The following is a 16013-nucleotide window of genomic DNA, read 5'->3' as shown; positions in this document are numbered from 1 at the left end:
TAGGATCTTACCTGTAGGCCCCTAACCATGCAAGTAGCCCTCCTCTGGACCCTCTCAAGGTTATTCACATCCCTCTTGAAGTGCATGGTTATCCACATCCCTCTAGAACTGGATGCATTACTCCAATTGCAGCCTTACCAGTGCTGCATAGAGGGGAAGTATAAAAGGGAAGATGTTTTAGGAGGAGAGTCATCAACTAATCCCAGCCTCTAGCTGTGAATTTTGGACTCAGATTCTATGTATTCTCCAAAAATGTGGCCATTAGCAGCCAAGCTTGTTTGGTTCAAACTTCACATTTTAGAGGTGGAGGGAGGGGGTTGGCCCAAGCCCTTCTTGCTGATCTTTTCCCTGTGTGGAAAAAGGCAGCCTGTATGGTGGCAGTAGCCAAAGAACGCAGCGCGGAGAAAAGGTTTGTCTAGCTTCTATGGGGATCTTCCTAAGGGTTGGGAAGTCTTTTGGCAACACTACTTTTGCCAAATAGAAAGGTGTGCTCTGAACATCCGTCCAGTAACCGCCTTGCACTGCAGTTTACAGTGGTCCTAAATTGTTAGAAACTGTAAAAAAGCAATTTGCCCCCTGAATGGGAAACCAATTCCCTATCTCCTTCCTTTTGATCACTTTCCAATGGCCCCTCCTTATAACCTCTTTGCAAAGCTAATGGACTGTTTTGTGCAGAGGTTCCAATGTACATCCAGAGGACTAGAAAGAGTTAAAGGAATTATTCATATAGGCAAATCTTAGCACTAAAATAAACCCATCTTCCTGAGGTCAGCGACTCTGCCCAGCAAAGTGGAAGAAAAGGTGTAGGAGTCTGATGCTGATTAAGATGCCACATGCTGGGAAGGTATCAGTTTAAACACTTTAGACTGTTACCGGCTCAGCAGGAGAGATCTGAATCCGCAGTTGATGATTAGGCCATATTTATGCCTCATCTCAGCGAGTTTCTATCCACGGGCTTGATGAGCAGAGTGTATAAAACTTACACCAGCGTCTTCATATTAACCTGCGGGGTGATGAAAGGTTTCACTGGTAATTTGGATTTCTGAACATGTGGGTGTCCAATGCCCGTTTACCAAAGGATGTATTATGGGTAGGTGACAATTCGCCCACTCTGCCTCCTTACCCATTTGAGATGAGTCATGCAGCAGGCATGGTCATGTCTAATTAATACTCATCTTGTGGCACAGGCAACCAAAGTGATAATCTGGTGTCTGAGAATAGGAATTTTTCTTTGCATATATAGAAAGAAATATACACCCACACAGAGAACTATACACTTGCATGCATGCATACATACATTAAAGCCGTGATGATAGGTAAAGCTGTAAGCTATATATTTTCTGCTGTAAGAAGATTTAAGGTCCCTTTACATTCTGTTCAACACACACTTTTTTGGGGGTATTACACACACACACACATACACACACTATAAAGGATGCCATCCCTGGGGTGGGGGGAATGAAATCAGATCATATACGTTATTTTTTTCTTGACACTTCAAGAGTTTCACTAAAAAAAAAAAATCTGAAATTAAAAAAAACCCTGATTATATAATGTATAGTTTGCAAATTCTCCTTTTGTTTATGCTTGAGTGAGTTCACGTGTAACTGAGAAAAGCATCTGGCCCATTAAGTCCAGAAAAGTAAGACTCCCAAGTAATTGAATTCGTGCAACTTCTACTTATGGTCCTGTGTGCCTTCTTAAAAGATCCTCCCATTTTTAGCCATTAAGATTAAATTCTATAAATCTTTATTGTTAACATTATTAATATAGCATTAATATGGATTGTGTGGGGTTGCTTGTTTGTTTGGTTTGGTTGATTTTTTTTTTTTACTGCTGGCAGTGCTGGGGATAATACAGGTGAAGAAAAGGCAGGCTATACCAAGCCTAAAACAGATAATCAGGTCAAGCAACATTTCAAGGATTTTTTTTTTCTAGTTCTCTCTCACCAACTTTCCTCTGGAAACAGCCCTATTGCCCCACTCTTGATCTTGAACCAGTTTTTCTGGCTAATACCATGGAGATATAGCCATCTTCTTAGATGGCCCTTGTTGAGGAATGTAGTTTAATGAGAGTCAAGGAAATACAGGAGCAAAGAGTAGGAAAAATATCCTCATGAGAACTGGATATGGGTTTTTCCTTTTTGGGGGGGAAGGGTCAAAAACACTGCTTCATTGAAACCATAATTTGTTCCTTTTTTGTGGGAAAAGGGATAAATGTGAGAGACAAATATATGCTGTAAATCAAGGCTCTCTCCCCCCTCCCACCCGCTTGTCATATATAGTATCAAAAACTTCAAATGTGTATATGTGTGTGTGTGTACGTGTGTGTGTGTGTATACATATATATACACACACACACATACATATTTGAAGTTTTTGATACTATCTAAACAAAAATTCTTTCTTCTTTTCATTGCATATTTTTTTATTTTGTTTGGTTTAGAAAGGTAATGAAAAAAGTAAACTTTTAAAAGGGCCAAAAGACTGAGAGAACCATTTAAAAAAATGTATTTTTATTTATTTCCTTTTTTGTTTTGCAAAAGTCATCGAGATATTGACTTTATGTCCTGATTTAAAACTGAATTAAAAAAAAATATTTTTTTTTTCCAGAAGAGGAAAACTATATCCAACCCTCCTCTCCTCCCTATAGCAAGCAGGCCATGCACCATGTGCCTCCCATATCATTAGCACAGTAGTGATGGACACTTTAGAATAGCTCTTATTTGTCTAGAAATTTTCATTAGATGTGGTGGTAGCAAATCACTGGCCCCCTCCATATAGCTAAATAAGAACGAGCCCTGGCTAGAATCAAGCTACATCAAGAGTCCTACTATGGAAAACATTAAAAAAAACCCAACCATGCTTTAGTAATGCAAATATAGAGGAGAGCAGACAGGCATTGAGATGAACAACTATGAAATCTATATTTTGTATCTCTTTGTCTTCCAATTCCATCTGTTCCCTCTAACCACCTTGGAAAGGGCCTCTTTTTTTACTACTTTCTGCACTTCTGTAAGTAGAAAGAATATTTATTTCCAAAGCTGCACAATGAATTTGTTCAGGAAGTTCCTTCTGTGGAATTTCATAGCTACCCAAAATGTAATGCCATGTTGAACCCTTAAGCTATAAAATGAGATTGCCTTCCTTGTCAGGGGCTATCATGATGAGACAACAGGATCCCTATTAAAAAAAATTCCACTGAATCTCCTCCTACCAGCCTGGAATTATTCTCTGTTTACCTCAGGGGTTGCAGACTGGCAAGGGACCCCACCATCTGACTATGGGACATGCCACGTCTTGCAGACTTGCTGTTGTAATAGAGCTCTTGCATGGAAAGTTTACGTTCCACACAGCACAGCACTGAATGGAGAATCATCCATGAGGCTTAGTGATGGGTGACCCAACCACAAATTTTCTTTTTTTCTCTTTCTGGAAATGATACAGTCGCTTCTGTGTGCATAACTAGGCTGGAGGTTTCTAGGGAATAGATGTCACCAAATCTTTCATACTTCCATCCTCTGGTCTGGCCAACCATACAGTATTTCATCCCTTCTTTTTTTTTTTTTTTGGTGTCATTTCAACCTGAACTCTGCAGAAAAGTTCAAAATAGAAAAATGTGTGTATATGGATGTGTGTGCGTGTGTGTCTACATCCACATCTATGTCTATGTCTATGTCTATGTCTACGTCTACGTCTATATCTACGTTTATGTCTATGTCTATGGGTGTGTGTGTGTGTATGTATATATAAAGGAACAGAGGTTTAAAATATCTTAGTTAACCCTGGTCCCTACCTCCCTATATACCGCTTTTCATTTTCTGTTCTGGCCAGGTTCGTCTACAGACAACATTTCCTAACGTTGTCAGTTTATTGAGGCCAAATAAATTCATCTGCCCATGTCTAGTTCAACTGTCCTAGACTTCCTGTGATTTCTAGGAAACACTGACACCGGTCCCCTTCTCCCCTTCTACTATATTTCTAAGAGGCTGGATTCTTATCTCAGTTACCCTGGTAGAAATTAGTAAGGATGCAATAATTACAATAGAGTTCAGGCCCTGACTGAATGTTTTTAAAGGTTTGTGCACCCATTTTGTTCATTACAACTAGGCAGAAGCAAACTGTTTTAGTAGGCAAGTTGCATCAGTCACTTTACCCACTGGTATAGAAGGCTGCTTCTTTCCCTTTCCACCTGCCCATCAGGCAATCTACCCTTGCTTAACCAGAGGGAGGCATCTGAGACATATCTACATCTCCCAATAATTCTCATGAAGGAGCAAAAAACATGAATTAATAAAAATGAAAAACCCTAAAGAACAAAACGTAAAGTCTTTACTCAGTTTCTATCTTGTCTCTGCTTCAGATATACTCTAAATGAAGTGCAGGGGGAAGAGCAAAGACTGTGTAATTGTTGAACAGAAACATCAGCATTTGACTAATCAGGATTCTCTCATCTTTATTGATCTTCAGGAAAGAAACCCTCAGATAGTAAAATTTTACTGCAAAATAGCAATTTATCTTTAACAATGAAGCAATTTGTACAAAATATTAGGGAAGTTCACTTCTGAGATGCATCTCCCTGAGTGGTCTGAAGTATTCCTGGTGTAGCCAGTTGTATGGTACAGATCTCACTGTATTGCCTGAGGCGCTGAAGTATGCCAAGTAATAACCTATAAAGAGAGAAGCAGGACTCAAGCAACACAAAGATGCAAAGCAATATTTTCCCTTGACACCCAAGGTCACGGCATAAAGAAACGTGGAACAAGAGAGCGTCAATTTTCATTGAGGATGCAAGGTACAGTGCTGCTGTACCAAGCTAACAGAAATAATTTAACATCATGGCAAACTTAGAGTGTCCTCTCCAAATGTGTGTGTGGGTGTTGAGGAGAGGGAATGAAGCTACATTAAATTGTATATTTTCAGGGCTGTGTGAAACAAGCATCCCAAATTTAAAGAAACACATTTTCCTTTTTTTCTTTTCTCTTTTTTTCCCCTTTAAAAATGGTAACTTAACTATGTTCTATAGGCTACAAATACTGGCTCAAGGTTTGGAGTATGCAACTGAGAAAAGTAGATGTATTTTGGTGCTCTGCTTATGAGATACATGGGCTTGGCATAATTGCGAGCTTTCACCCAAAAAGTAGGCTCTAATAGAACTCTTGGACTCCAACTCTACTACATTTTTTGCCTCTATCAGTCTGGAATACCTCTAATGGCATTAGCAAACATGCACCTTTATATTTCCATACCTCACAATAGGTGCTAAATACAGCTAAACCTGGTGTTGAATAGGCTTTGCTAACTGTAATGGAGTCACCGTAGTATAAATACGGAGTAGATTAGAAAAGAGTGGGGGGGGGCCTCTGGTCACTTTGTCCCTAGTCCAGAGCACACAGGTGTCAACCAGAATCTCTCAATACATTTTGGACCAGGCCTTTAAATACCTTTCAACTAGTGAGGAAGTATTCATAGTGTTCTCCATATGGCTCTCACTCACTTGAATTCTTTACCTAGCATTTCAGAAATGCAGCCTGTAAGGGAACGTTCCTTTATAGTTTAGGAAAGCACAAGGCGCTTAATTTTAATGGAAAACTCTTTTTTAAACACAGACAGATCCTGCTGTGTTTGACAAATATGTTCCAGAAAGAAGCTCAATCTAGATGTTATGTGTAACTTTATCTTATTCCCCTTTGAGCACTACTGTTCTTGCAAAGTGATCTCTCAACTGCCCAAAGTCATTACACTTTTTCCCTTTCACATTGTACCTCTGTAAATGTCAGGCATAACTACATTTTTATTTGCAGAGATACCACTGCTATGAATGAGTAAAAATTTCCTGCTCCCCCGCCTCCTTCTCTTTACCCTGTGCGCTTTCTGCTAATATGATTTGTTGAACAAATTGTTCCATTAATCTGGGGCTGTTTGACAGAGTGAGAAAATAAGTGCCAAAGTGAGAAGATTCACAAGAATCGGAAATCTCAGTCCCTCTTTCTCAAGGTAAATAGTTATTATATCAGAGTGTCAGACTGGTGAAATGGATGTGCTTTCATTCTCAGTTTGTAAATGTCACTTTTCCTCAGCCCATCAGGGTGACAAATGAGGTGTGGGTTACAGTACGAGTTCATTCCTTGACAAAGTTCTTGCTGCCTTGTTTCAATAAGATGGTATCCACCTCCTCTGCCCCACACCCAGAAAGGAGAAACCCCCCCCCCGAAAACTCAGGCAAAAGAAATGAGACAGTTACCATTTGAAGAAGTCTCTGTTCGGTTTGGAGCCCTGATTGCAAATTGGGACTGAAACCTGAGAAAAGAATCCTCAAAAGCCCGGCATAATGCTGGGAGCTTGGTTTTTCTCTCCCCCCCGCCCTTAGTTGTGTTTTTTTTTTTCATCTGATTCGCAAATGACATACTCTTACTGATGTCTGTGTCAATATTTATTGAGCAAGTGGTCAACTGAACTCCGTTTTTAAGCTCTTGTAATTGGCAGTTGTTAATTGCCACCGTGAAACACGTTAACGGGGTGGCACCCCCTCATCTTCTGACAGATAATTGATAAGACATCAGGAGGCCTGACAAGAAGCATAAAATGACTGCTTTGATTGCCCCACAGATCTCTGCACTGGAGCAGTAACAGGACTAAAGACTCGAACTGAAACAGCTGGCAAAATTTCGCACAGCCCTACTAAAGGGGCACTGACAGCGCTCACGGGGGGAAGTCATTCCAGTGTGCAGACCTCAGGAAAGAAGGACGGTGAAAGACTTTTCTGAGCAAACCGAACAAGCACAGCTGCTGGTGCTATCCAAGCATCCTGCCTTCCTGGCCTTCTGAGTGATGTGCAGGGCACGCTTATTGCCCTTCTCTTAATTGGCCGAGTGGCAATAAGAGCAAGCTGCCATTGCCTGAAACCGAAATCTTCTGATTAGTGTTGGTAAAGCTGGGAAGAGACGCAAAAACAATTCACAAAGAAATCATTTATTTGCTGGATTCCATCCCTTTCCTTGTGTTTGTGAATGTTCTCATTATTCAAAATTATTTTCAGACTAATTACTGTGACTAATTCCTGGCCTGTGGGCTGTTTGCATGCAGACTTGTCGTATGCGTTACTCGCAAGGCAAACTGTTATGAGCAGTGCTTCTCAGAAGTTGGAATTTTGTTTGTGCAGGAAGTTGGGAAATTCTAATTAAAAAAAAAATGCTTTGCTTTTGGAACAAACAATAGAATTTTTCCACAGAACAGACAAGCCATGGACTAAAGTGGGAGGGCATCAAATATTCCATTTAGAACATCTCAAAATGAAACTGTATCTAGGAAGTCAAGATCCAACCAAGCCAAGATGCAACCAAGCTCCACCATGGCTTCCCAGAACAACTTTTGGCCCATAGCTCTAAGAACCATGGCTGGAGCTGCATTTTTTCTTCCCCGCCCTGGTCTTCTAGGCTACTTGTGATAGAACTGAGAGCTAAAGACACCAGTAGAGGCAGATCACTCCTGGCAAAGAGACCCAGCCTTAAAGGACAGGTCTTGGAAGTCTGTGTTTCATCAGAAGTTTGTCAAAACTGATATGTTTTTGCAAAACAAAAATCTGTTCCAGCAGACAGTTCTTGACCATTGTCTACAGATGATTTGGCATGTCAGCCTCTTAAGTTTGTGAGTGGCAAATAGGACCTCTGGATCTACTGCTTGAGCTAACGGCACAGCTAGCGGAAGAGTTATAGTAGACTCATCAACCCCTGCAAGTTGTCCAGTCCCTCACGGGAGACGGAGGGCAACTCTAAGGGAGCAAACAAGCACTCACAGGACCCAGCTGAGGTTAAGCTGCCTAAACCTGAGCCAAGATCCAAGCATGTAAGCATTTGCCCATTGCCAGGAGAAGGCATGGACAACTGAAGGCAAGTGAGTCTCTCAGATAACTGTACAGGAGGAGCTGCGGTTGTGGGTTGGGAGCTGATCCATGAATGTGTGCAGGTATTTGCTAGGTCAAGTTAACCCCTGCTAGGTCAGGTTAACCCCATCCCAATCTAAAGTTAGTTCACCTCTGACCAGAAATAACTTTAGATAAGGCGTGCCATTTTTACAGCAAGTTAAGCCCTGCAACCATTTGTATACCAAGCCATTTAGATTGCTCTAACCTTGCTTAGGGCAATCAAAATGTAACACTTGTACATTCCCTAAGTGAATGAGAGTTTCTTTTTCCCAATTGAAGAAATGTGCTTTGATTTAGGCTGCCAAAATGGATGCTCAAATGGAAGTCTGCCTCATCAACATATTTTCCCATATGTGCTTAAAAGTAGCTATTTTAACAAATATTTTTTGTTATTATTGTGCTAGAATATTTATGAAAAATAAAGCATAAAAAGGTACATGGATACAATCAGAGCTAATTTGTCTAATTCTCTATGAGTGTATGTAGTTCTAATGTATTTATCTTAGCAATATCCAGACACTATATAATACTGAATTTTGTGACATCATGCCCATCTCAAGCAGATAACAATCTCATAGGCATGAAATTATGCCTAAAGGATCAGGGAATAAGGGAGGCTGCTTTGACTAAAAGCCCTTATTAAAAGAAAATATCTGAAATAATAGGACAGAGAACAAGAAAAAAAAAATATCCACTAGGTAAAGGTCTTTCTGTACAAAATATTCTTTTTTTCCTCCCAAGCTTGCTATTGCATGTAAATTGTTCTTTAAAGACCTATTTTCTATTATACCAGCTAAAATAAGCTGGGCAGTTAGTCAACAGAATATGCTGCCCACTTTGCAAGATCTTTCATAATTTATGTCTAACCTGGATAGGAAAAGCCCTTATAAATTTCAACAAATGTCTCATTAATTAACACCCCTTCTCCCTAAGCCTCAGAGCAGCTGGTGAGAAGAATTGTGTAGGTTGATTCTGTAGATACAAACTAGGTCAACAAAAAGGATCCATACTCATTCTTGCAGATTGATATCCCTCTGGAAGTTATTAATAGTTGTTTCTTGGGTGTTTCAGCCCAGCCTCAAGACTACTGAAAGTCAACTATGTAAAGCTTCTATACCTATGCACTTTGAATTTCACATTGCAGGAAGGCTTTGATACAATAAGGTCTAATGCGCCAAATCCTGAAGTCCTAATTCAGTGCTTGATTCAGTCCATATTCTATCTAGTAAAATGGGAGCCTCTCTATAGATTCAAGTTGGCTTTGTGTTGGGGCCTTTTTCTAACCACGCCTTGATGAAGTAAATTGATTGTTTAAGTGGTGACACTTCATTAGTGATCCCATATATTTACGGGCATTTTAAAGTCCTTGTTTACTATTTGCTCATTCCTTATTGAGACAAACTCTCATCGGCATCTTGATAAGCTGCCAATGAAGCAAGCATCTCTGTTCACAGCCAAACATTCCTTATTGAATAAAACACCCTGACTTGAATGAAATGTATTATTTACATAACCATGAATGATGCTTCACTGAGTGAAAATTTATATATATAAGAATGATGCCCTATGAGCTGATGATACTTTGAGCCAACTCTGAGGGGTGCACACAGAATGTGAAAATCAGGAGAGAAAGAAAAATGCTGGAGGAATATTTTGTTCACCTTGTATGCAGAAATGCATGCTGCAATCACTTGAAAAGACAAGTAGCATTACCCTGTTAATGTCAACTTGTAACGTATCAGGGTCCGGTAGAGGTGTAATGTAGGTCACGGGTGGAAAGCCAGCCAAAAGAGCTGAGGTTTTAGGAATGATCTGATGGTAAGAGGAGGCAGGACCCAGAAGGAGGAAAATGACTCCTTAGGCAGCAGTTTGAAAAATGATGTGGACTTGTGAGTGAGAGGAGGAAACAAATGAGAGGACGAGATGTTAGGAGGAGGCGAAAGCAAAGAAGCAAGCAGGTGCAGAGTTATGAAGAACCTTGAAGAGGATAATCTTGGCTCTCCTGAAGTCAATGGGATTTTTTCCATTGACTTCAGCGGGGTCAAGATATCACCCAGGGAGTGTTAATACAATGTGGAAAGAGATAGCGAGACAGTGGAGAGAATAGGACCTACATGGTCATAGTGTACAGCATGAGCATGTTGATGAATATGACTTTCTTATTATGCTGCTCTTTATGAAACATAGAGACTATAGGAACTTCAAGAAAACTAATATGTCATCTCATTAACTAATGCACTGGCCCTCAAAATGAGAGGTATTTTTCTCTGTGATTTCGAATGAGTATTGCTCTGGTCATAGAACAGAACTATCAGAAAGTTCAAGTCAACATAGTAATGGGAAAAAACCTCAGAATCAATATCAGAATGCCAAATAAACATGTTGGACTATGTGACCTCAAGTGAATGGCAGTGTTCAGTTATAGATAAATAATTAATTGTAAGCAGGGAATGTAATTGTCTTTTCTGAATTAAGTTACGACGACGTTTTTGTTCCAGATAAGGCACATTTACTCTCAAGTAACATCTTTATGAGAATTTCTCTGAGAACGCGCTTACAAAATACTCACTGTTTCTTCACCAAAGTTCTGCACCAGCCTACCAGTGTCATAAAAGCCTGTAGAAAAAGTGCAAGCGTTTGCTGCTGCTTATGCATCTCTGCTTTACCATTGCTCAGGGGTAGGCAAAATGTGGCCCAGGGGCCAGATGCGGCCTGCTAGGCCATTGTATCCGGCCCGCGGGGCCCCTAAAATTTTAGAAAATTAATATTTATCTGCCCCAGCTACCTGTCATGCAGCCCTCAATGGCTCGCCCAAACTCAGTAAGAGGCCCTCTGCCCAAAATAATTGCCCACCCCTGCCATAGTTAGACTATAAGTGCAAATTTACCCTGCATTCTGCCTGACTTCTGCCTAACATTGGTAAACGACCTCTCCCCGCTGCTTTACTTGCCAAGCACCTAGTGCTAAGACTAGTCTGATAAGAATTATCACAATACTTTAACTTCATCTAACCCCACCATGTCAGTCACTGTAGAGAGAGAGCTATGTAATGCAGGGTGAGAAATCAATGGGGTTGCTTGCCACGCTTCAGCATGCCACTGCATATGTACTTAGGACAAAACCAATGGAAAGACTTTAATGAGTCAGTGATCAGACCCTTAAATCATATCCAAACAGCTGAATCTGCCACTGCTTTAAAGATGCACAAGTCACCTGGCATTCCCCAAAGCCCAGCTGCCTCCCTACAACACCTGTCTGACAAGACTACAGAATATAATGCATCAGCTTCGCAGTGTCTTAAAAAGGCTGTGAGCATCAGGTTGTTACCTAGCTTTGCTGCGGCAGTACATGGGACTACTAAAAAATCCATAATCAGGGATGGTGCTGCGATAAGAAATGCAAGTATCCCATCTGGCCAAACAGAGTAACTCTCAAGACATTAGCCAACTGCTATGCTATTGCTTTTCTTCAATCTGAGTCATCACATATTCCACTGGGTTTTAAATGATTGACAGGGGGAAAAAAGCTAAGAGAAACAGCTATTTCTTTACACTTAGCTGGTTTGTCAGGGCATTTGAAAACTTCTGGATGAAGGTGAAAACGCTTAAGGATTAAGTGGAGGGGTAGGAGGGCCCAATCAAAACAGCCTAGTGCTGTGAATTTAGAAGTCAAAGAGGTGCACTCAAAGGTGTTAGCAAGACCTTTACAAATGCATTGTATTTAATCCACAGTATTATTTAGTGGTTTAGAGAGAAAAAAGGACCATCTGATGGTTTTCTCCAGCCACTGCCATATCTCTTCAGAGGTTCAAAACACGTAGCCTGCGTCTGACAAGGAGATGTTCCACAGAGTCTAGGGTCAGACATGCCCCAGATGCCCAGTCCATGCACATGACAGTAGGGCTGACTTCACCAATAGGACCCTGCAATGACTCACTGTAGTTCACAGGGGCATGAGGGAGAGGAACGGATAGGACCCGGACGATAGGAAAAACTTCTTCATGGTAAGGGTGGCCAAAAGTTGCAATGGACTTCCAAGGGAGGTAGTGCTTTCCCCTACCTTTGGGGTCTTTAAGAGGAGACTGGATAGACATCTGGCTGGGGTCATGTGACCCCAGCACGCTTTCCTGTCTAGGCAGGGGGTTGGACTCGATGATCTGTTGAGGTCTCTTCCAACCCTAGCATCTATGAATCTATGACAGCAAGACAAGGCTCATGTAAACTGCTGAATGGTATTAAAGCAACAGTTCTCAAGCTTTTCAGAGTCTCTCCACAACTTCTTTTGAATGTGGTGGCATCTCCAATTGGGATGAGAGCCACTGTTGTGCTCAGCTTACTTTAGGCGATCAGCCAGATGCTGCTGCCTCCAGCTAAACCTGTCCCATGTGCGCGGCACAGACAGACTGGGAAGGGCTGTGGTACGCGTGCAAACTCCTCCAGCATTAGGGTGCTCTGGTCAGCCCCAAACAGGCAGGAGAGCCTGCTTATGCCATTGCCCTTCCCTGTCTGACCCTGCATGGTGTCTTGCAGAAACAGAGGCAGGTGAGCTGGGAGAAGCATGGGTGGGGGGAGTGGACCACAAAGAGCTACAGCCCAAGCCAGCTCTTCTGCCTCCTTTAGTATCATCGGAGAGCCCTAATGCAGGAGCCATTTTACCTGCCTACCACCACGGCCCCCACAGTGCTTGAATCACAACCCCTTGACAGGCTTTGCCGGCACCCGAGAGTGCTGTGTCACCCCAGTTGTGAACACCCGCACTGGGGTAAGGTTTGTTGTGTGATGAAAGTCCAGAAAACTTTGATTCTGTTCATAAATCTGCTACAGACATCCTTTGAGGCTTTGAGCACTTGTTCCTTTATGCCTCAGTTTCCCCATCTGTGATACTGGCAGGCCAGTACTTACCTAGCAGGATTAAATGATGAATATATGTAAAGCAAATTGCTTTTCTGTTGTTGTTTTCCATCCAACAGCCTTACAGCATTACGATGAGACACTATAATTCTTCTTATGTGCTACGTCTGATTTTTCTTTTCTCCTTCATTTCCAATTCAGCCAATCTTCATACCTTTAAAGCAACAAATAAATACACTAAGAAGCAGCACATTTTAGCCATTTATGAATTGTCATGGAAGGTTAAAAAATAAAAGAAGAACAATTATTTTTCTCTGGATGGGGTAATATGACTGCAAACATGTTGAACTAAACTGCAAATGATGTCAGCCTTGTCAATAATTACCTTACAACAGCTTACAAAAAAAAGTGAATGCACATAAAATATCTGTGCTTGACAGCTTGCTAGCTAATTTCATCATTTCTATGGGGAAAAGAAAAGCATGGAGAAGATCTGAAACGCTCAACCTTTCAGGATGTACAGGAAAGTCTTGGCAGGTGGCAGAAGAAGTAGAGGGGAAAAAAAAACATATTTTCAATTAACCATGGAAACTCAAAAGACCATAGGAAAAAAATGGAGGAAGTTCTTCAAATGCTTGGAAAAAAGTCCAGTAAAATAAAATGGTCACAAAAGACGGGGTGGTGGGAAGCCATCCACATTAATATGTGAATTTTTGAACAGGTCATGCAGGGACTTTTTGAACTTGGAGCTTCATAGAACAACTTTATTCATGCATTTGTTCCTAAATGCAGCCCTCCCCTTGACATTTGCGATCATGAATAAGTACCATATGCTTTGGTGGTGATTGAAAATGCAGTCACATTTATATTAGCATCAAAATCATAACTTTGGTGATCCTATTTTAAGATTTGCACATAGAAAGATTCCTCCCCCCCTTCCCCTCCCCCACAGCCATACTTTACCAACCCATATCCAGCCATTACAGTATCTGTGGTTGCAAAGTAGCCATTTCTGGGGTAAAAGACAGAAGATACTTAGCCCAAGCCCTGCAATTTCAGACAAGAAAGCAAAGAACAATAAAATAGCATTTGTAAGCATAGGAGGTATTTCCATTCCTAAATAACACACCTGCCCTCCATTTGTTTTGTTCCCTAGAAGGAACAAATGGAGAGCTCCAAAATGAAGCACTCTTAATATGCAGTGTAACATCTGTTCAGTGGGATGCCACCTTGAGAAGCAAAATAATCCAGCAGTGCCCCAAAGCTAGAAAAAGTCATAAGTGGCAATAGATCCACTTTATTCTGGGATGGCTCTCCCACCTGCAGAAATGTCCAGATGTTTTTCGGTTATACCCAGTCAATCTCTATTCCGGTACAAGTAATACTTGACCATTAAATCAGTGTTTTTGTCTCTTCCAGCACTGAATACTGCATCAAATTCTTCTTGAAACACTTGAAGACCACTTTGTAGCTCAGATGTTAAAGAGTATGGCTGTTGACCTTTTACAGGCAGTATTAGTCACAGGGAACATATCACACTAGTTCTTCAGGAACTACACAGGTTTCCTCTTTGGTTCTGGGCACCATCCAACATGCTGACCTTTATCTTTAAAGCCTTGTATGGCTTGGGTCCCAGATTCTTGAGTGAGCTGCCTCTAACTCCATCTGCTGCCCTGGGAGTAGAGGAGAGCTAGGCTTTAAACATCTGCAGTCTGGAGACTGCAAGGTATAGTCTGACCTGATCATTTATACAGGTGGAAGGGAGCTCGAAATCTACCCCATGGGTTACGTATCAAAGGTTTCTTGCCTCTGTAATTCTCTTCTGTCATAATCCAATAGAGCCTGATAACCTGACTCTGGTCTTCCAAAGGTTGGCATGTATGCAATTGCAGTGGCCTTATTCCCAATTAACGCCAGTGCATAAGTAAGGCTTGGATCAAGTCTAGCAACTGCTGACTTTTTCCTTCAGCTCAAGCGTTCATTTGAGGAAGGGGAAGTGAATCGTACACATGAACAGGAAATTCTTCAGCTTTGGGGCTGTTCCTTTGCTTTTGACCAATATGGTTTGGATTTCAATATACCAAAGAGCAAACATTTGTATGTGTGTTATGGGTAAGGATTGTAGTTTGCTGTTTTAATTTGGCACAGTAAATGCACCGCTGGATATAGGCTATATCGCCAGGACATATTACCCGAATGAGAACTGCAGCAAATGTTTTACCCATCATATGGGTGTGATTTATCGGCTAGTGAGTCTTTACAGCAACCCTGGAAAGTTCATTTAGGTTAGCATTATAAAGCACTATTTACACGTAGCCCGATTTGGCTGCTTACTGCATGCTTTTGAATGGGACCTGCGCTCAGCCTGGGGTTTTGTGTTTGTTTGTTTTGTAACTTTTTTTTCGGGACCCACAAAATATTACTGGGTTCACCTCGTGTGATTTAGGAGTGTAATTAGCTGTTCCCATATGTAAGGTTCTTAGTCATTTTCACTTATCTCTCCCTTTTTTTTGTTTCCTCCCAGGACATTAATTGCACATGCACTTAATTTCAGGTACAAAATTGCCTCCATAATTAAGTGTAACTTTGATGAAAGGCTAGAATTTTAAAATGCGTTTCTCCTGTCCAAATCCACAAAAAAATACGTTAGTGGTACTTTTGTTTCTGAGGTTTCTTAACAAGCATGCCATATGATAGCCCTTTCTAACTCAGTGTTGCATTTCTTGGATTAAACAATGTGTTTCAGTCAGAAACGGCACAGTAGGAAATTAAAGCATGTTGATAGATTGGAAAGTTATTAAGCTTCCTTACAGTGTTAAACAAGGATTTACAAGAATTTGCTCTCCAGATTTATCAGGGATATATTTACAGTACTTGAGTGTGAATATTACTCATTGGAGATATTTAGTCGCATACTGTATCTCTCTGAAGGGAAACCATATTGCAATAAATGTCTCCACCATGTTCTCTAATTTAAAAGATAAATCTTTGAGTGCTGTTTAGTCACATATTGATACAGAGCATCTATTATTTGGGGATTATAAGAAGATTTTCATCTCTGTAATATTAATTTCTTAGCTATCATCATGGGTTTCTGGAGCAACTATCTTTCATCATCATCACTTAGGCCACCCAAAAATTGTTGAATTTCCTAATGTACAGTGCCAGCTTATACTACTGAAGTGGAGAAGGCAAATCCTACTTATATTAAGTGGTTTGATGTGGGGAAAAACTAGTAGC

At 40.9% G+C, this 16013-nt stretch overlaps 1 long non-coding RNA gene across 2 annotated transcripts in view; it reads right to left on the bottom strand.

The window, feature by feature from the left end:
* Positions 1-16013, bottom strand: part of LOC109309144 — a 102863-nt gene that overhangs the window by 11052 nt on the left and 75798 nt on the right. Inside the window, exons 3-4 of one of the 2 annotated variants that reach the window (XR_002100809.1) lie at positions 12825-12987; positions 4436-4669 (exon numbers count right to left, since the gene is read on the bottom strand). This is a non-coding gene — a long non-coding RNA (uncharacterized LOC109309144). Of the gene's footprint in view, positions 1-4435; positions 4670-12824; positions 12988-16013 lie in introns of those variants that run through there. The other variant, XR_002100808.1, reaches the window with a different exon arrangement.

Source organism: Crocodylus porosus, unplaced genomic scaffold, assembly GCF_001723895.1.
Source record: "Crocodylus porosus isolate Cpor-Errol unplaced genomic scaffold, CroPor_comp1, whole genome shotgun sequence".
Classification (NCBI taxonomy): Eukaryota; Metazoa; Chordata; order Crocodylia; family Crocodylidae; genus Crocodylus; species Crocodylus porosus.
Note: the sequence above shows the minus strand (reverse complement) of the source record. Positions and strands in the feature narration are given on the sequence as shown.